Source organism: Oculina patagonica, chromosome 4 (assembly GCF_052425735.1).
Source record: "Oculina patagonica isolate OP01 chromosome 4, crgOcupat, whole genome shotgun sequence".
Taxonomy (NCBI): domain Eukaryota; kingdom Metazoa; phylum Cnidaria; class Anthozoa; order Scleractinia; family Oculinidae; genus Oculina; species Oculina patagonica.
Window position 1 is genome coordinate 13,563,345 of NC_135761.1, and position 21,510 is coordinate 13,584,854.

The 21,510-nt window shown below is 37.7% G+C and overlaps 2 pseudogenes across 1 annotated transcript in view; one reads left to right on the top strand and one right to left on the bottom strand.

The window, feature by feature from the left end:
* Positions 1–8,080: 8,080 nt before the first annotated feature.
* The window catches only part of LOC144651466 (uncharacterized), a 31,440-nt pseudogene continuing 18,010 nt past the window's right edge, over positions 8,081–21,510 (top strand). Inside the window, exons 1-3 of the transcript XR_013570323.1 lie at positions 8,081–8,178; positions 8,261–8,462; positions 12,894–13,115. The product of XR_013570323.1 is annotated as an uncharacterized LOC144651466 (transcript). The remainder of the gene's footprint in view (positions 8,179–8,260; positions 8,463–12,893; positions 13,116–21,510) is intronic.
* LOC144651601 (uncharacterized) lies at positions 19,729–21,205 on the bottom strand (annotated as a pseudogene).

Genomic DNA, 21,510 nt, shown 5'->3' on the forward strand with positions numbered 1-21,510 from the left:
AAATCAAATGGTCCACCCCTAAACTCTCATCGACCATAACTTTGGACCAATCAGCGCGCGAGAATTCTCTCGGTTATGGTATAAAGTGGTTTATTTTAAAAATAGGTACATTACGTCATATTTCTCCAAACGTTTTCTCGGAATACGCATGCAAACGAGGCATATGGGAAATTCCCTTCAAAATAGAAGTGCTGCTGCTGGAATCGCGATTAATGTCGTGTTTACAAGTTATTGTACTGCAGAGAACATAAAATACCTGTTTCCTTATCTGCATTACGGTATGGAAGAGCCCAAGAATAAATATATTCTACTTCATGATCGTGTGGGATACACGCTTGAGAGAAGTCTCTTGGCGCTTGGCCTTTCTAAGACGTCCACACCGACAAATGTACTGCGAGGCGAGTTATTGGAGGCTATTCCCGAAGCTGAACAACCTGCAGATTTAACAAGAATAGCCGTTGTTGGAATTGAACGTAAAGCGTTGCATCTTCAATGTCGTACGGAGGATTTAACTCGACTTCCAGACGAAGATGCGAACTTGCTCTTGGCAATTTCTTCCCTTGAATTAAGATATCAAACGTTTATCGACAGAAAACATCCGGGATTTGGGCGACGACTTTTACTAGGAAATCAGGTTTTTGTTTCGGGGAATGGAATTTCAAAGGATGTACCTGGTGTCGTTTGGTACAAGGGTGAATGATTTTATCTGATGTGACAGTTATTAACTTTTTATACATTCGTTGTTTGAAAGTAGAGTTAAGCTTACTATAAACTTAAAATTGTTATATTTTTGTCTGTCAGAAATCCCTTTCATGCCAGAATTCCCAAATCGTTCACAGAAGAAAAAATTCACCAGATACACAACAATGAAATTACTTCAATTACTAAGAGAGAAAGTCTCCAAACTACAAAAGAGCTCATACACATTTTCTTTTCTTACGTTTCCCTAGGCAAAGCAGCGAGAAGACCGCCAGCTGCCAATGTGGCTGCTGGGAAATCCAAGCAAACTGATACTTCAACTTTCATTACACAACGAGCATGTAAGATATTTGGAAAGGCGAAAAGTTCAAAACCATCTGGTCGCAAAGGTGATCAAGATGTTGCCGTACAGCATGACGAAGGAACAGGTAATGTAGCTAACTTAGACATCGATGACAACTTTCCTATAAATTTTCTTTTTAATGTATATCTTTTTTTGTTATCTGCATGTGTTTGCAAGTACAGTATTTACCTCGTTACAAGTGCTACAAGTACAGAGTGTTACAAATGTGTTTACAAGTACAGTATTTACATTGTTGCAAGAGCAGTATTTACATTGTTGCAAGAGCAGTATTTACATTGTTACAAGTACCTATTATTACTTATAGTGCTTTGGGGGGAGTGTTTTTTCTATTCGATTATTTAGAAAAAGATCATGATGTTCTATTTGGTATTTACATAAATGCACTTTATCAACGAAAGTAGAGAGGTGAATAACTTTTTTTGCATCTTACAAGTGTTGAAACTTTCCTATGAAAAAAGTATCAGTGACTGAGTGATTAGTTTTTTTTTAAGTAGAAGAGATATGATAGATATTTCAATAAACGGATATTTTGTAGCGTTTTCATTGCAAAGCAGTTAATTTATTAGAGAAAAGCATGTACAATGTAGCTATCATTTCTTAGTTTCAAGGAAAAAGCTCCAATCCTGTGTTTTTGTCAACAGTGTATACAGGGAAGGATCCTAGCGGAGACCTTCCAAGACAATTGAGGGAAATGGAGCACCATTCGACAAATGTTCAAGGACAGTTGCGAGAAAAAGAGTTACAAGAGGCGAAACTGCAAGTGCAGCTGAGGGAGAAGGAGCAACAAGAAGAAAACTCACAAAGACAATTAAGAGAACTGGAACAGCAGTTGGCAAGAATGCAACAACAACTTAGAGAGACAGATCGTGAATTAGAAAACTCAGAAAGACTATCGAGGGAAAGGGAACAGCAACTGGCTGAAAAGGATTTGCAAGAGGCCCTCTTGCATGAGCAGTTAAGGGAGAAAGAACAGCAGCTCAGAGAGAGAGACGAACACGGAGAAACTTTACAAAGACAACTAAGGGAACTAGAACAACAGGGGTCAAGAATGGAAGGACAACTGAGAGAGAAAGACGCAGAGAAGGAGAATTTTCAACGACAACAAAGGGAGCTGGAACAACAGTTGACAATCTCACAAAGACATTTAATAGATCAAGAACAGGAATCAGCTCATTTACAACAACAAGTTTTAACACTAGAAGAACAGCTAAGAGCAAAACACCAGGAAATGAATGAAATGGAGACAACTCTGTCAACAGCTCAACAAGCACTTACTGAACAACAACTTCAACAGACCCCTGACTGGGTCATTTCCCGTGATCAAATTCAGCTGACAGATAAACTCCTTGGTAGGGGAGGCTGGGGAAGTGTTGTCGAGGGCAAGTATTGTGGCTGTGCTGTAGCTGTGAAACAAATCCATGAGTTGATTCTTTCTGCTTACAACCAGATTTTGTTTGAACGAGAAATGGACATTGCTTCAAGATGCCGCCATCCTTGTTTGCTGCAGTTCATTGGAGCAACAAATGACGAGGGAAGTCCTTTGTTTGTAACAGAGCTCATGGAATCAAGTTTACGAGTATTGTTAGAGCAACGGCCTCTCTCTGTGACAGAAGTTTCCATTATTTCTCTTGATGTGGCACGAGGGTTAAGCTATCTTCATCAAAAGACACCTTCTCCAATTATCCACCGAGACATCAGTAGTGCTAATGTGTTGCTATGGCGACAGGGTGACCAATGGCGAGGCAAAGTGTCAGATTATGGTACTGCTAATTTCATGCAGCATACCATGACAGTTGCCCCTGGAGCTATGATTTACATTGCTCCTGAAGCACTCACTGCATATCAAACAGTTAAGGTTAGTTATGACAAAAATAGTGAGACGTACAATTGAACCCTCTTCGATATACTGTAAAAACAGTCAGACATTTCGGGGATACCCCTTCATTAGTGTTTGTGGGTGTCCTAAGACATGCAACCGCTCGAGCTTACGCAAATGTCTACTGTGCGTGGTTAAAAATAAACAAATATTTTTTACATGCGCGCGCTTAGCACGTATAAACAGAAATAAGCATCAAAACATTTGTAACTTAAAATTGACAATTTAAAATTTAGATTTTTTTTATTTAAATTAAGTGGCTATTTTGGGGGTTGACCCTGCACAAAACCTGACAAAACACAGTAGGTTGTTACGTGTGTTGCAACTAACCAATATAAACATCGCAATTACGTAATTCATGCATAGTGTGTGAGTGCAAAACAAAGGAAGTGCAGGGTAAATCTTGGCATCTTTGTTTGCTCCTTGATGTTTGTCTTAACTATGCTCTAATGTAAGCAGACTTGTAAAACTCTCAGTTCAGTGCTTTGTAAATGATCACGTTCTGCCGTTCTAAACAACAGTTTTAATAACTTTAGATTGTTCGTGCATGTTTACACGAGTTTTAGCAAACATTTAGATAATGAACTTTGTTCTAAAAGTAAGAAATGCTATAAATACTTTCAAATAGGCTTCGAGCCCCTCAGGAAAAGGTGTCACGTGATGACAAAAACCACTCCCAAGATCACCTTATAAGGAGTGTTTTTTCAGTTCTTTTTTTATGCAAAATGTCACCTTTCCAAATTCACTTCGGTGGTTAATTTGCTCTTGTCGGCTTCTATCTATTTTTTTCAATGAAAGTCGTGATAAGGTCCTAATTGCTGCTTACTATTGGGTGTGGAATAGCTTATATCGAGTCCTTTGTGTTGACACAAATATATATATATATATATAAATATAACTGAACCTTTATACAACAATAATTACACTTAGAAATTAGCGTGTCATGTTGATGGCCAGTTAAAAAATAAACGTTGGGTGAAGACGGGGGGATCTGCTTACCTTTTTCTCCCAGCTTCTGTCCCGTCTTGAGTACCCCCGCCTCCCGCCCTCTCTTCTTTTCCCGCCACCCATAGAGCTTCTCCTCCCTTTACCATCAGGTTCCCACCAGCCTGTACGCAGCACCCCGCCCTATCCCCGACTTTCAACCAGCCAGTGCATACAACGAGAATTCTCTCGGGAATGTGTAGATTCCCTTTTTGCGACAGGCAGACTGTTGTTTTAGTTAAACTTGTAAGCATTTAAAGGTCGATTAGATCTACAGTGATCAGAGTCTGTAAAATTACAGTATCCTAATGTAGTCTTACGTACTGTAAGAAAAGGTATTGCCAAGGAGCATTTTAATAATAAAAGAACATTTTTAATGTTTTATTGAAAACACATACACACTACATAAAATTCCTGCTGTTTAACCTATGTTACAATCTACAATGCTTATTTACACTACATAAAACTTACAGATTTTCATTCTTAACCAAAGTAAAAGAAGAAAATAAATAAAGAGCGAGGTAGCAGTAACACACATTCCTTATTTTTCTAGACACGAGCGGAACTTGCATATGCACTCATCTGTCTCTAAAGTGCTAGTGATTTTCAGAGTATTTTCCGCATAAAACAAAAAGCGTTGGCCAATATTAGCGATAAATTAAAGCAGCTGTTTATCATTCTCGCAAACAGAAAAACAAAGAGATTAATTATTTTGTAGCAGTGTTTCTCCTAAAAATCGACAAAAACACGCCACTTATAGTTCGCGTGCGATTTTAACCAGGCGTTCCACGCGTCTTTTGGAATTTCTCGCCTCATATTGTCTAACTTTAGCAATGTTCATATTCAAGTTTGTATACTGTGTTCAGCTCTTTTATTTTTAGAGATACATTTGCCTTGTTAAGAACGTTTTCTTGCATTGCGCAAGATAAGATGGTAAGATAGGTTAGTTTAGTACAAAGGTCCCTGTTTTAGCACAGGGAGAGCAAAGGGTTTTCTGAAACAACTATAGTGTGTTCTTCATATGAAAGTAACGTAGATACAGTCCACGTTTTACCTTAGCTTGTGCCCACAGTCAGGTGCTCCCCTCTCCCGCGGTAGGCATGAATAGATTGTGCCGGTAAATTCCGGAAAAGTTGTATCTCAATATGCCCAAAAGTTGCTCTAAAGTTGCTTAAATATCAAAAAGTAGCCACCAAAATTTAGAAAGGTTGCTTGCTCTCTAGAGTGAATTTTGCGTTTTCTAGAAATTGAAGCGCTTGCAGGTTTACTAAGAGTTGCCCAGCGTTTATTACTCGCACTTTAACCCTTTTAAGGGTTAAAATATGCTGAAATTATTCCCAAAAACGCGGTTTTTTAACCGTTAATCGATTTTCTTGGCTCTACGGTCCAAATTTTCTCTAAATTTGCTAAAAATGCACTTTCTGACAATGCAGGAAGATTTTGATGTAATTACCATGTAAAAATGTACAATATTTTACTTTGGCGCGTGCGCATAAGCCAAAATTTGGACTTTTTTTTTTTGCTGAACCGTTCCTTGCTCTTTTCCTTTTCGTTCTTCTCTGCTTTCTTATTCTCTCTATCTTTTACTCTGTGCACCCCTTCTACTGGCCTGAAAAGTTTTGACCTTAATCAATGGAAAACCCTGGAAAGGAGATCATGATCAAGTACGGGTATTTTGGCCTGTTTTAGCACCAATTTTACACCAAAAACTGATCACGATTTTTTCGATTAGCTCTGTCGGAATGCAGTCAATATTGAAGATGGACAGTCCTATGGAAAGATCTATCCAAGCTCTATAAGATGCAAATCACAAAAATCTGCTGACGTGTAAATTGGTGACGTCATAAGTGGCAGAATGGCTATTCCTCCAAATCCCGGAAAAATCGAGGGCTTAGCATGTTAAGGGTTAAATACCAAGATGGCCGGCGGCCACGCAGCGGTCAAACGCAGCGCGCGTGCGCAGTTACTGTGCAATTCCCGCCAAAATTCTCCATACAAAGTCTTAAATTTTCCGCAAACTTTCGCTTTAAACCCAAAAGTTAACGCCGTCCCTGGAAAGTTAAGGTTTATAGGTCTTTATACGCCGCTTATGGATTGGAAATTTGATAATTCATCTTCACTGAGTGTCCCAGCTTGAACTGTTCTTTCACCGTACTATTTCTTTAACAAGGTGAGGCTGTTGAGGCGGCAGAATCATCCATAGAGCCGTGTGCGTGTATGAGTGTATGAGTGTAAGTAAACCCCATATTTGGGTTGTATTGTTCTTCTCAACTGGTTCCCAGTCTCTCACTCCTTGCTAGAGAGCAAATGACCAAAATGGCGTCCACGCGGCTCGCTGTTAAAATTTTCAATGTGGTCATTCATCCCTTTACCGGTAAATACACCTTTAGGGGATTATAAATCGAAAGAGAATACCCTACAGAATATTCGACCGCCGAAAATATGAACATCAAGGTCTTCAAAGCGATGAAATAATCTTTCGACTTTGGAGTCTTTTGATTTACGATCGAAGAGAGACATGAAAATCAAAAGCGGACTGTTGACTTCAAATAGAGTTTTCTTGACTTATGAGAATGCTGAAGTTGAGTAAATGCTTCCTTTTAGTGTTGATTGTGTTTATAGTAATTGTTTGACCGATGATTTATTCCAAATCAATTTTTTATTTATAAGAAGTTTTAACTATCACGTGTTATATTTAAAAAACAGTGATTAAACCCAGTGCCGTAGCAAGGGTAAAAGAAGTGGGGGGGGCACACGAGCGCCGTAGACGCGAGCCGCTAGGGGGGTTTGGGGGCATGCTCCCCCCGAAAATTTTGAAATCTAGAGGCTTGGAAATGCTATTTCCAGCGTTCTCCAAGAGCTATTTGTGATTTACGCATATCGCAAATTTGAGACATTTTGACATTTTTGTGACATGTTGAGACATTTTTAATCATTGTTGTCACGATTTCTGGTTTGTTTTAGTTTGACTGTTTAATATTGTTGTGCATCTTCCTACGTACATTGAAAATGAAAAGAAGTACAAATGTTATTGTTTCAAACCTCTCGGGAGATAAAATTTTATTTTCAACATTTTATACAGGTCTGTTTTTTACTTTTTGGAAAAAAAAAACTGGGGGGGCACGGGCCCCCCCGGCTCCTCCCCTTGCTACGGCACTGAAACCTCATTTATTGCCTACATTTTGTGACATTTTAACGTTGAAAAGAATTTAAAGATTTGTCAAGAGTTATAAATCTTTAAAAAAGTCATTAACAATTCATAAAGAAAAAACAAAAGAAACTAATGTTTAATGAGTGTCTTTATATCTGATAAAGACACAGCTAAACTTTACGTCCAATTTTCTAGGCCAAATTAAACCCAAATCTAAACATTAGTGCAAGAATGAGTTGATCTACATCAGAAGATTTTTAAGCCGTTCAATAAATTCGCAGTTCGTGTTTTATCAAGTATGAAACACTGCTGCTCATTTATTAAACATTACGTTAAACCCGTAGCCTGCGTAGCAGACATCAGTGTACGTTTTTTAGTGTGTTTAAAAGAGTGCGCGATCGCGAGAATACGCGCGCTGGAAACTACGGCGCCTGCTACGAAGGCTATCAAGCCTTTGTCATTTATGAACACCAGAGAAATAGCACTTTTTTCGCATGTTACCTAAAATACAATTTACCATATCAGTGGTCATTTCAAATATAGTTCTATCAAAAACCATTCAATATCTGTTCTTATGAACAAACATGAGTATTTCGCTCGTTGGCACTTACCAATAGGTACAACTAGTACTTTATGAATAATTCACATAGTGCGCTTGGGCCGGCTGTGAATACATTTGAATTTTATTTTCCTACGCAACTGAAAATGAGGAGGAGGCTGAAGGTACACAGATTGCTAATATACTTCGCCTCAGCGAAGTATGCTAGTATCCCGCACTGATCATGGCAATCAGGGGCAATGCATGCGGAAGTAATTGAGATTAAAATATTTCTTACAATATAGTCCGTTTTGTTTATAAGAAATTGCTTTTCTCAGCAGTTTTTAGGTTTTTGATGCCTTGGTAACCTCATGCTGAATGCGCGGATACCAAGCAGCCGGTTGACCCACAATACCGTTCAGCATTTAACACTTCCGAGTGCACCGGGGAAATTCTCTCCACTTTGGAGTTGAAATTTTTCTCATAATTCTCCAAAATTATGTGGACCAATTTTGCGCTTCTAATTTAACTACTTTAGCTATTCTTTTATTTCGGAATCACCATGAGTGAGTATCGCTTCCCTTGAGGTCTTCCACTGAATCTTTTTGTTGTTATTGTTAGCTCAATGGCGATCGCATCTGTTGATAGGTCGAAGAGCTCGCGTCACTTTTAGCTACGAGCCCAAATATGCCGATGAATTTGCCTTAGAAGTTGGAGACATTATCACAAATGTTGTAGATGTGGAAGAAGGCTGGTGTAAGGGAGAGCTGAACGGGAAAAAAAGGAATGTTTCCAAACAATTTCGTCGTAGATTTGAGTCCTGCTGCCAGCGATGCCAGCTCCAACACAGGTAATTATTCGTTAACCACAGATCAGCTGTGTTTAAGCTCGTTTAATAATAATAATAATAATAATAATAATAATAATAATAATAATAATAATAATAATAATAATAATAATAATTATAATTATAATAATAACAGCTTTTATTTATACACGACAATTGATTTGCAGCATAGCTGACGTGGTCGTGTTTACAAATTACTATTAGTATATGGAGCTAACTTAACTCTTAAGTAACAATTATAATATATTTACAAATTAAAGACTACAAAACTAAGCATTACAAACAAACAAAAAATAAACAGCCTCTAAATGCCTAGTACTTTCAAGGCACCCTTGAAACTTGCCAAGGATTCTTTAAGGCGGGCCTCGTTATTCACTGAATGCCATTATGTGGCCCGTTCATAACTAATCGACTTTTTAAGGAAGTCAGTCTTTGGTCTTGGTACTGCCAAGCAATTTTTCCTTCTAAGATTGTTTAGAAAGCTGAAGATTTCAATTACAGACTCCTGACATGACCAATCGATGAAAATTGATCATTGGAAACCAATCAATATAATCGATAAAAATCAATTGACTAATATCAATTGGCTTCATTAATCGATGAAAATCGATACTTACAATTCAATTCCTCTTTCTTGTATCGATTTTTATCGATTTTATCGATTATTATCAGTTTTAATAAATGAACCATTTATAAATTTAACAATTTGTAAGCCCCGGGTATAAGCGGAAATCGATATGTTACGCATCCGTTTGCTTAGTCAGTCTTGCCGAAGTCCTGCAGTCATACAACACACGAAATGAACGTATTGATAATTGAGGCTATTGTGAAGGGCTACCACGAGTGCCCATTTACAGTAAAGACAGGCGAATCTTTTTCCCTTGAGAAAGAAACGGCAACAGCGGAGAGGTATTTCGAGTTGTTAACTCGCGTGGACAACTGGGGCAGAGATTATAGAGGGCTATTTGAAGGGTATTGTCCACGTATCACAGGTTTCAACTGACCAGACTTTTCAAAGAGAATTTTGAACACACCTTTAATCAAGTTTTTCGTAATTTTGGCACATTTAGAGGAAAAGCAGGCAGCAATTGAATGACAGATCTCTTTTTGTGGAGAGAAAAATTTACAATTGCCAATGTGTCGTGCAAACGTACCTAATATAATCAATAAAAATTGATGAAAATCGATGAACAACTCTTTAGGTCTTCGACTTTCATCGATTTCCGATATCAATCGATTAATTACTATCAATTGTTATCGATAATAATCGATTTTATCGATTTTCCTCCATTGTTGATTTTCATCAATTGGACACGTCGGACAGACTGTAATGTGGAAACTATGCTTATATCGATTTTATTTACCCTGACAAGTGTATGTTTTAAATGGATTGTTAAGTAAGCCAAAGTTTATACCCGTCAGTTGAGACTCTTTATAAGAACTGTTTTATGAATCTCTTTCTAAGAACTGTTGAAACTCGAAAATTATTCTCAAAATATAATTTAACTGAAAATTTAGCTTCCTGTTTGCTAAGCTGTGGTTGTATATGTGAGAAATGCAGGGGTTTTTGGAGTCAAATTTCTGTTTAAGATTTCTAACAATGTTTCAACCTAAAGATAAAAGGGTTTGCAGAATGAGACAGTCAGTAGATGTACATTGTACACAGTGTACATGAAAAAATATTGGCCTTCAATGTTATATTTTGTTGTCATGTTTCAGATATTTGAATACATGATTATAAGGCCAAGGTAAAATAAAACAAATGTTTCTCGTCCGTATTTCCAGGGTTGGAAACTAAAATTTCGGAACACTAGCCATCTGGGCGAGTGCAGTTCGAAGTTCACTCGCCCAGATGGCTAGTGTTCCAAAATTCAGTTTTCACTGGCCCAGTCTCCTTTAGTAAAACAAAAAAAATAGCCCCCTCTGCAACGAATTACATAAAAATAAATTATGTAATACATAACATAAAATGTACAACTTTAAATTTTTTTTAACATTTTCCTTTTTGCTCTTTGATAAAATTCAAAGAAAAGTGTCTTAAGTCCACAGGCGTAAAAAAAATTGTGTGGTGTTGTGGTGGTTGATCGCGATACAGACTGCAATCTATTTCTTAAATGAAAAATCCCATAAAATAGACATTAACTCCAAAATAAATAAAAAAACACTTACTTCAAAGTGGAAGCCACTTTTGTCTGTTTGCGAACGTGAACCAGCTTTGTTTTTTTTTTTGAGATTTCAAAACATTGGTAAGCTATCCGCTTGTGAACAGTGTAGATTGTTGTAAAGTGAAAAGTAAAGAGTTACTGGTACGCTTAGTTTTGATCATACTCGCCAAACGGGGCAAGTGATCCGTGATTTGCACTTGCCCGACAGTTTTCACACTCGCCTAGGCGAGCCTGCGAGCACTTATTTCCAACCCTGATTTCTATAAAAAAAAAGGGAGCGGGCGGGTGCTCTTTTTTGTTATTTGTTATTTCCTCCATTGTCAAATTCTCCAGAAACAAACTTGAAAAATAAATCCTGACCTCTCCTGTAAGGGCCAAGCGTGCTGAGGTTTTAAAATTTTGGCCCTAGTTTGTATTAAAACGCAGGCAAAAGCCATGTCTTATAGAATTTTCTTTGTACTAAATTAAGGAGTAACGCCTGTTGGTTTTTGTTCTTTCCAACTTTCCCAATAACAAATATTAAAAAAGAAAAGAGGCTCCGAAAAAATGAAGCTGGCTGGGACGAGAAACATTTTTTTTACTTGGCCTAAATGTCCATTCTTTCTTGCTTAAGCAGAGACCAGATAGGTTGATATTTGAATGGTAAAACTGAAACAACTTATTCTAATCAGTCACAAAAATGTCCTGGCAACGATTTAGACAAAACTGCAGTATTTTTCTTGTTTGAAATGTCCTATTAGGTATTGTGCAAATAAATTCTTTTTAGTGATCAGTTCAAGATGTCAATATTTTACCCACTCTTGGCAACTGCCTATGTATGCAGTATGTTGGGATTATTATCTTTAGTTCTTAAGGAAGGTACATGTATAATCAGAGAATTACCACGTGGCCATAAATGTCTCTTGTGTTGTATCTTTTTATGTGTTTATTTTCTATTAGTGTGATACCTCATCAGCTTCCTGTGATCAGTGATCAAATTTTCAATCCTTGGCTTATTTTATTCACTTATAAGTGTACTTTTTTGCAATTTATTCAGTCTGTAAACTTATCCACTTGTATTTTGCTTGTGTTTATACATTGTAGTACTGTATATTTTACGTGCAGCAATTTCTCACTTCGAGAAACATGATGTGGTTTGATCTGAATCTGTAAAATTTTCATGGGTTAAGCACAGAAAATCTCACACTATTGCATAACAAACCGGATTGTGCAGTTCCAGAAAATATCCATTCCCACCCCATGGAAGGCCAGTGGAAATTCCAAGGGGGTGGGGAGGGATCTCAAAAGCCAAAATTTTTAAAGGAAAGTATGCGGCTTAACTGGAATTTCCAGAGGGATGGGAGGAGTCAAACCAAAAACCTTCTGTGCGAGGGGTATGGATATTTTCTGTAACAACACGTTTGGAGGGATAAGTATGATTGATGTTCCTGGTTTCAGTAAGACCCATCACCCGTGGGAGTTCTGGCATGCTTACCAGTGCTTGAGTCTAATGCTAGTACACTAGCAGAAGACTGATAAAACTGCATGCTTGGCTAGTAAAAATACACTCCTACTAGCCTCAAGGCTAGTTGATTTCGTGGAAAAATAAACTTACAACAACTCTATAACTTGGGAAGTTTTTCTCCTGGAAACCTTCATCAGGATCTAGTTTCCTTAGCTTGAGTAATTTAAACCAGAGTAGATAGGAATTTATCCATTTCACAGAGATATACATTTAATATAAACAAGCATTCTCCCTTCAGAATGGCGAGAACACATAACAAGAACAACGTGGTGCGAACTACTAGGCAAATCATATTTAGTGTCCAGGTCTCTGTCTTATTATAGCGTTATGCTCTACAGAGGGCTTGTGACCCATGTCATATCCTTTGGGTCATCTTATGATCGACTTACAAACCTGACCCCATCTTGGAAAAGGCCCTCTGTCCTCGCTTCCATGTCACTCAAAAGGGACCTGGGTGAGAGCCACCATAGGTCTGCCATTTTGGATTTTTTTCACACGAGCAGTCACTACGTCACCTGAAAAGGGGTGATGTTTTCAGCTTGTTATATTGCTTTCTGCAAGGTGGCACACAAGGGCAGTCACATACTTAAAATCTTATTGAAATCCCTACAAATGTACAGGTCGCAATTTATGCTATTGCATTAGACATTATTTTGGTTCTTTGCAACTCCAAAAAATGGGTCACCAGCACTGTACTGACATGTTAGTAGAAACTGAATTGAAAGATTTACGCCACTTAAACAGTATGCATATTATTATTAACAGCTGTAGAAAAGAAGGCCAAAGTGACATTTGATTATGACGCCCAAGATGAGGATGAACTCACACTACATGTGGGTGAAGTGGTTGATTTCATGTGTGAAGTGGAAGAGGGCTGGTGGCGTGGCAAATTAAATGGCAGAATTGGCGTCTTTCCATCTAACTTTGCGAAACTTATAGAGGAAAAAGATGTTGCCCAAACCAAGGACAAGCCAGTGGAGAAACAAAGTAAAGTTTTTCTGATGTTATGTATATTTACATGTACGTACAGCTGTATTTGTTTCTGATGAATTGCAATGTATCAATTAACATGGGCACTGACCACCAAATTGTCAGGAGCTGTCGGTTATCCAGTTGAAAGAGTCAAAGAGCATAAAAAGGATATATTTTTACTATGAATAAGGTGTGATAAGATTTTAAGAATTGATATTGCAGTTTATACTGGGTCTGGAAGGGGAGGGGGTCCTGAACCACATTCCTGCCCCTTTTTCATGCGAATCCCGAAGATAATTGCTATGCATTTTGTGTCCTCAGGAAAAAAGTCTAATGCCACTGTCTGCCTTTTTGCACTCTAGCAGTCGTGACCTCCCAGTTTTCTCTGAATCCTTTAATCTTCTAATCCAGTGAAGGTTTTCAAGTGCTTCTAGAAACTATAGAGCTCTTTTTGTTCTTCGCTTAGGGGAACATTGAATTCTTCTTTGTGGATCACCCTGGTATTTTCCTGGGGGAACTCGAGTGTGTTCTGGGTGGTTATGTTCCAGCCGGGTCTCCAAATTGGCATTATATTCCGCTTTAGAAATAATTTGCATTCAAAATTATACCCCATTCTAGAAATAGGTCAATTTTTTAAGGTCAAATAACCAAAATTTCTTTTTTTTATTTTAAGCCAAGGTGCTCAGTTAAGAACCAAATAAACATATTCCAAAGTTTCAAAGTAATTGGACTTTGCACCGCAGAGATATTTCAAGTTAAAAATGCTTATTTTTGGCCTGTATAATCGTAGAGCGCTCGGGAAAATTATTGGAAATTGGTGTCGCAAAAACACCATTTATGACATCACTGTTGTTGTGCTGTTAGATCGCAAGGCATCAGTTTTTATACAGGCTTCAGTGACATCTGGTGCAAGCATTTCTGCAAAAAGAGATCCGGCAACAAGAAGTTCTGGGTTTTACCCTGCATTGTGTTGTTCCCTGCATTCAAAAGTTTATCTCAATAACGTTGGAAGAAAGGATTTTGCAACGGTCAAAAACGGCTTAGAACTAGCTAAATATTTGTTATGATCATCAGATCATTAGCACTTTTAGTTCGTTCATTGAGCTTGTCAAGCTTGCATAATAAGAATAGCAATTCACTGATTTAGTATTCTCACCAAATGTTCATTAGCCTACAAGCGTTCACATGCACATGCACTTCGATCACAAAGCCATCAAAAACATGAATTATGACATAAAAAAACTCAAAGCTCATTCCATTCGAGTGTGCGGTCATTGTGGAAATGTTTTCGTGGAGCCTGCGGAAATCTTCGTTGTTTCGAAATTTCGAAATTTCGGTTCATTCTGACTGTTGATAAGTTGAAACGTTAGATCATACCTCGTTCTATGAATCGTCACTAAAATGAATACCCCGCTCTACAACAGGAGTTACAAAATCACAACCCCGTTGGGCGGTACTGTACATACCCGTATAGGTATTTTAGGGGAGTACCCCGGGTACTTCTGGCACTAACGGAAAAAAGATAATAAGCTCCAAGATGACAAAGAAAATAAAACAGAAAATAATGTCCGGCTAGCCTTTTCTCACCTTCAATTTGAAACCATTTACAGTGAACAAGAGGAAGAGTAGGGATTGCACCCTAACAGACGTTTCATGACTTTAAGTTTTGTTTTCGTGAACTGGAGATTTTGTGACTGTGACTCTTGCTATTATAAGTTTCACGAAACGCAAGTAATGTAACATGAGCGCGAATAGGAGTGCTGGTAACGATCTGGCGACCCTGCCAGGACCTTTGCAAAACAGAAAAGAAAGATCTGAGAGGGAGAACGCGTCTGATGCCTGAACAGAAAAGGGATGCTAGCAAACAGATCCCAGATGCTACATGTGGTACATTTTGAAACACCATTTTGTATTTTCAATTTAGTGAACCGGTTGTCGAGTGATCTCAGTTGAACGTAATTGGCTAGTAAATAGTCTTTATTCAGTATGGAACAGCTGCAACTAGAGGCTGAATCTCTGGTTTATAAACAAGAGCAAGAATAGCTCCCGGGGAATGGCTCGACACTGTTATTAAAGACTTAGTACTTAGCCCAGGAGCAAATGTCGCTGAAAAAAGTTCCGTGGGAATTTTGTGAAGTGTCCAGCAGTAGCAATGAAATATATATATATGATAAATGCAAATGCGGCCTTTCACATATACTTGGGCCGAGTATCATGTCCACCATAAAGGGATTACCCATATACGACCGCTCTCATGTGGCTTTGATAGCTCAGTGGTAGAGCATTGCACTGGCAACGCAAAGGTCGTGGGTTCCACTCCCGCTCAGAGCCTGAAAATTTTTTTCAGGTCTTCAGTAGTGTAAGGCCGCATTTGCATTTATCATATACCGATATATTTCATTGCTACTGCTGGACACACATTCATTTATTTTACATATACTTGGGCCGAGTATTTTTATTTTTTTTATTTTTTATTTTATTTTATTGATAGTCACACATATATAGTTATATTACAATGCAATTAATGGTAAAACTACGTAATAATAGATTACAGTGGAGAATTAAAGAGAAGAGAAAAAAAAGACCTGAGAAGGAGTATGGATATTCCGTATACAAGTTTTAACCTAAGTTTTCTAGCATGTACTTACTTAAAATTCTACTTACAAAATCTGTGATAAGGAGAGACTTATTATGCAACTTATTCGTATAAATAAAATAGCGGGAATATAGCAAGGTAAAATTAAGTTTTTTCACTAACTTCTTATTAGGTAGGCTGGAAGTAACCCCAAATAAATATTCCTGAACTGACGGCATGAAGATAGACTGATTGCAGTTATTAAACTATTGCACCGCTTTTGACAAGAAGTCTTTAGTAAAATGACAATTTGAGAAGGTGTGTTCTATCGAATCTGGTTCTCCACAATATAAACACTCACTGTCGTCTTTAATACCGAAATTGCAGAGTTCTTTTTTAGTCACAACAACTACAACTCGATGCAGAAATTTAAATTGGAATTCTCTCAGCTTGTTTTCTTTGGAAACCTGTTTAAGTGATCTGAAGATTCTTTCCCACTGTTCTGCCTTTATTGGCAAGAATTTATCCCATTTCATCGGTCCAGTATGTGAACAATTATGAACTTTCGTATTCAAAAACCTGTAAAAATCCTTTACTTTGGCTGTTTCAAAATTTACCTTAGTTGAATCATCAAGCTCGAAAATTGAGTTGTTCTCCAAAAAGATATTCTTAGGAAAAGATTGTAGGTAATTGTTCCTTGTCCTAGACAGCAAACTGTTTGAAATTGCACTAGCAACTTGATAGTAATTTAAAAAGTTAGTTTTACATTTGTATTTCGTTTTAAATGCTTTATATGAGAGCAGCTGGCCTTGTTCATCTAACAAGTCACTGATGGAGATAATCCCTTGTGAGAACCATTCGTTGATAAAAAATGTTTTGCCATCTATTAGTATTTCTGGGTGGTTAAATAAGGCCATTTGCCCCAGATCATATTTATAAAGAGTTTTAAGCTCGTCGAAGAAGAATAACATGTCCTTATAAAAAGTTGGTATTTTAGAATTCATCGTAATAAGAAGTTCAGTCCACCTAGCTTTCTCATTAAATAGTCGGGTACAGATTTCCAGTTGAAATTACCCTTGTTTCAACAGACGTGGAATCCATGCCAGACGTAGAGCCTTTATCATTAAATCGAGGTCGGGCATGCAAAGTCCCCCTTTCTCATAATCTTGATATAAGCTCTCTCTTTTAATTTTATCTCTTTTTTTGTTCCAAAGAAAACTGAAGAGTTTCTTTTTGACAATTTGGGTGGTATCCTTGGGCACACTGATGTTAGATGCTGAGTATAGAATTTGTGACAATCCTAAACATTTTATGATCAACACTTTCCCAAATAAGGTAAGACCCCTTGGACTCCATATATCTAAATGAGTCTGAAGTTTTCGAACTTTTAAGTTAAAATTATAGTTGTTATTGGCTTTTTCAGCATAAGAAAAGTATATTCCCAGGATTTTGACTGGATCTCGTGGCCATGACAGCTATAACGGAGTTGTTTTGTTGTTCCGCCATTTGCCCAACCACAGTGCTTTGGTCTTTTTGACATTGAGTTTTAAACCGGAAATAGAGCCGAACTCATTAATTAAACATAGGGCTTCCTCAACAGATTTTAAATCTGCACAAAAGAGATTAGTGTCGTCTGCAAATTGATTCACTTTAACTTCGTTGCCGTAAATATTTATTCCTTTAACAAGCTTATTTTGGCGAATTTTACTAGATAAAATTTCTGCGCTTAAAATAAAAAGATATGGTGATAGGGGGCAGCCTTGTCTTACTCCCCTTGTTGGCTTGAACCAATTTGTCGTAAACCCGTTATTTAGAACTGCATTTTCAACATTAGTGTAAAAGACACTCGTCTATCGTTTAACATTTTCACCGAAATTAAAGAGATTTAACACGCTTCGAATGAACGACCATTCCAATGTGTCAAATGCCTTTTTAAAGTCGACAGATACTAGGATACCCGTTAATTCTTCCATTTTAGTGTATTCCATAACATCACTAATAAGTCTCAAATTTTCACCAATGTATCGCCCCTTCATAAAGCCTGTCTGATCTGGATGTATTAGTTTTGGAAGAATTGTCTCAATCCGTCTAGCAAGAGCTTTAGATACAATTTTATAATCTGTGTTTAACAGAGTTATTGGTCTCCAATTCTGAAGATCAACTAGATCGGAGTCATCCTTGGGAATTAAAGTTATTACTCCACGGCGTTGTGAAATAGACAGCTCCCCCACTTCAAAAGCTACGTTTAAGCTCTCCAAAACGTGTCCTCCTATTAAGTCAAAGAAATGATTATAAAATTCTATGGTGAAGCCATCCTCGCCTGGAGATTTATTTTCCTGAAACGATTCTAGAACTGTTTTGCATTCGTCGAGTGTAAGAGGACCTTCTAATTCGTCACGATCTTCGTCCGAGAGTTTTAGGAAGCTTACATTTTCGGTGAAAAGATCAAATTGTTCCTGCGATGAAATTATTTTTGAGGAGTATAGATCCTCATAAAAGGCCTGGATACCTTTCAAGATTTCCTTTTCTTCTCTTATTTCTACATTATCTTCTGTTCTGATTTCGTTGATGGTTTTTCTATTGTAATTTCTTTTTTCCAGATTGAAGAAATATTTAGTGGATTTTTCTCCTTTTTCTATCCACCTACATTTGGATCTAAACATTGCCGCCTTTCCCTTCCGATCGTAAATTGAATGAAGCTCTGTTTTTAAAGCTTCAAATTCATTTAAAGTATTACTCACATTAAGCAGGTTAGTTTCATTACAAATTATATTATCGAGGTAATCAAGTCGCTTTGAAATTTCTTTTTCCCTCTGGGAGAGAACCTTTGACTTTTGTTTTGCAAAGGGAATAGATTGCTCTCTTATTTCCATTTTCATTAATTCCCACAATAGCTGCTTGTCCTGCACAAAGGAGTATTTCTCGCGTACCTGAAAAACGACATTACGAATACGTGCTGTGTAATCTTCATCATCAAGCAAAGTATTGTTGAATTTCCAAAATCCGGGACCCCTTGGGGTCGTCACAGGCAAAGCTAGACAGAGAAAGAGCGTTTTATGATCAGGAGCGATCGAAGTGGTAATTCCAACACTGTTAACAAACTTTACCAAGAATTTAGCCACTAGGAAAAAATCGATTCTTGACCTAACTTGTAAAGATCTCGATTCGTACGAAAAATGTTGTGAATTCGGGTATCGAGTTCTGTAAATGTCGACTAGGTCAAACGTTTCCATGGTAGTCAGAAGTAAATTTCTAAAAGGTGTAGATTTCCAAAGAACTCCGCCCTTTTTATCTTTTTTTGTTAGCGTACAATTCCAGTCACCTCCAATGATAATATTTGTCATTTCGGACTTGTCTATGATGCAATTATTTAATTCCTGTAGGAACTCCAATTGTTCAGATTGGTTGTTAGGTGCATAGATATTGCATAGCGAGATTTTCACGCAGTTTAAATGCACAGTAATCAGAATAATTCTTCCTGTTTTGTTACTGAAATTATTTTGTTCATTTAGTTGAATAGCTGGATCAAATAAGATGCAAACACTTTGCTGTGGTGCGTCCCATGAGAAAAAATAATCTTGCCTCCCCATTCACTTTGCCACAATAGTTTATCATTTGCGTCTGAATACGTTTCTTGAAGAAAATAAAAATTTGCCTTTTGGTCTTTCAAGTATGCAAATATACTTCTTCTTTTTGTCTGGTCTCTTAAACCTCTAACATTTAATGAAATAATTTTAAATTTGGTTTTTGATTGCATTGCCAAAACAAGAAGAATGCTTAATACTAATATCTAAAGTACAAAAATATAGCAGTTAAGCCGCATAAAATCAAATGAACTAAACTATAATTAATAAAAAACCAATAACGCAGAGCAACTGCACACACACACACACGCTCACGTACACACAAAAAAAAATAAAGAAAAAACCTTTAAGAGGTTGTTTGTCCTTCGCCCTTGTCCCAGTGAAACCCTCCCTCATTAATACATGTATAGTCACCGAACGAAATAAGAGATTATTGCGTGTCAAGTCCTACCGTATACAATCATGAGGTCTAGAGGATATTTAAGTCATATTTGGAATAAATTCGAATAGGTCTTCCTTCTGGAGATGTTTTGACGAACATTTTTCCATCGATGGTCCATATACCAAGAAGTGAAAGCTCTTGTTTCCTTGCGTGCGCCTTCCCCAATAACTCCCTACGGAAAGCTGTTAAATTTTCATTTATGAAAATTTTGTTGGCTTGAACTCTATCAGCCGCGGTTGCATCCGGAAATAAATCTGAAAAGTTCACATGCTTAAGTTGGACTCTTTGCTTGTAGAGTTTAGTTTTGACCTTGTGACTGACAAAGCGCGCAATGATTGGGTTCGATTTCTTTCTTCTTACTCTATGGCAAATGTCTATGTCCTCCGGGTTTATGTCAACATTTAGCGCTCTGGCGATTTTCAGAACTGCCCCTTCGTTATCGCGTATACTCCCCGGAACGCCGACGATTTCCAGTGAGTTCTTTCAGGAATATTGCTCCAGATCGTCGATGCCATCCTGCAGCCCGTCAATTTCCTCTCTCTGTTGAGAAATTTTTCGCTTTGCAGCGTCAAGTTCAACTCTAAGTTCTTTGTTGGTATTTTGCACTTTGATTAGAGTTGTCTTTGTTGTCAGCATTTCAATTTTCAACCTATTAAACGACGACTTGAGTTCCCCAACTTCATTTGAGAGTTTGTTGTTTTCCTTGAGAATACTGTTAGTTGTTTTTTGAATACTTATCAGCAGCGCCTGGATATCGGCGAGGTTTGGTTCTGTGGTTTCGGCGTCACCAGTTGTCGCCTCCATTACTTCTTCTTCGGACTGATTGTTGTCGGCCAACGACATATTCAGTCGTTTGGACGCTGTCGGTTCTTCTTCAGTTGATCCTCTAGTGCCTTAGGTTCACAGAGGGAGCGGTTTCTTCTCGCTCACAAAACGTGGCCGGTCGCGGCCATTGCTCACCAGTCTCTCCCGATTATCATGTCCACCATAAAGGGATTACCATATACGACCACTCTTATGTGGCTTTGATAGCTCAGTGGTAGAGCATTGCACTGGCAACACAAAGGTCGTGGGTTCGACTCCCGCTCAGAGCCTGAAATTTGTTTTCAGGTCTTCAGTAGTGTAAGGCCGCATTTGCATTTATCATATATATGTTAAGTTTAAAATTAACAATAACTGCAGCAACAGAAACCTATTGGGTGTGAACTATAAGAGGTCAAAGATGCCCATTATTTTGCAAAATGTCCTAATAGAACGAAGTGCGAGTCTTTCGGCTCTGAACGTGGACAGAGGAAAATCAATCATTTATTGAACTTTTGTTTCTTAGGTGTTTCAAAACTAGACTGCTTTTATATCTACGTAGTGAAAACCGGGTGAAAATTAATGGTAGAAAAAAAAACCGTTGTTATTACTAAAAGAAGCCTTGAGGTCTATAGAAATTTTTTCATGGCAACAGGGAAGTGAACAAGAAACCGCGATTGGATGGGATACCACTCTCGATCATATCAACCGTTGCATGAAGGTTGCAGGAGGACTTATTGGGATCACTCTAAACCTAAGTGCTAGAGCAAAGTTTTTCCTAAGGCAAAGCAAATGGCTGGGATGTCTTCAGTGATGCAGCTTTTCATAACGGGAACACAAAGTTATTGATTGGTTGTTGACCACAATGCGGAACTTTGCTACCCCGTTTAAAGAAAAGAGTAAGGAACTTAAAAATTGTAGTAACCAAAGTGGTCATGATCATGCCTGAAGCAATGAAGAGTGATCTTTGCCATAAAAGTGGGAGAGGTGGGGCACTTTGTAAGATCT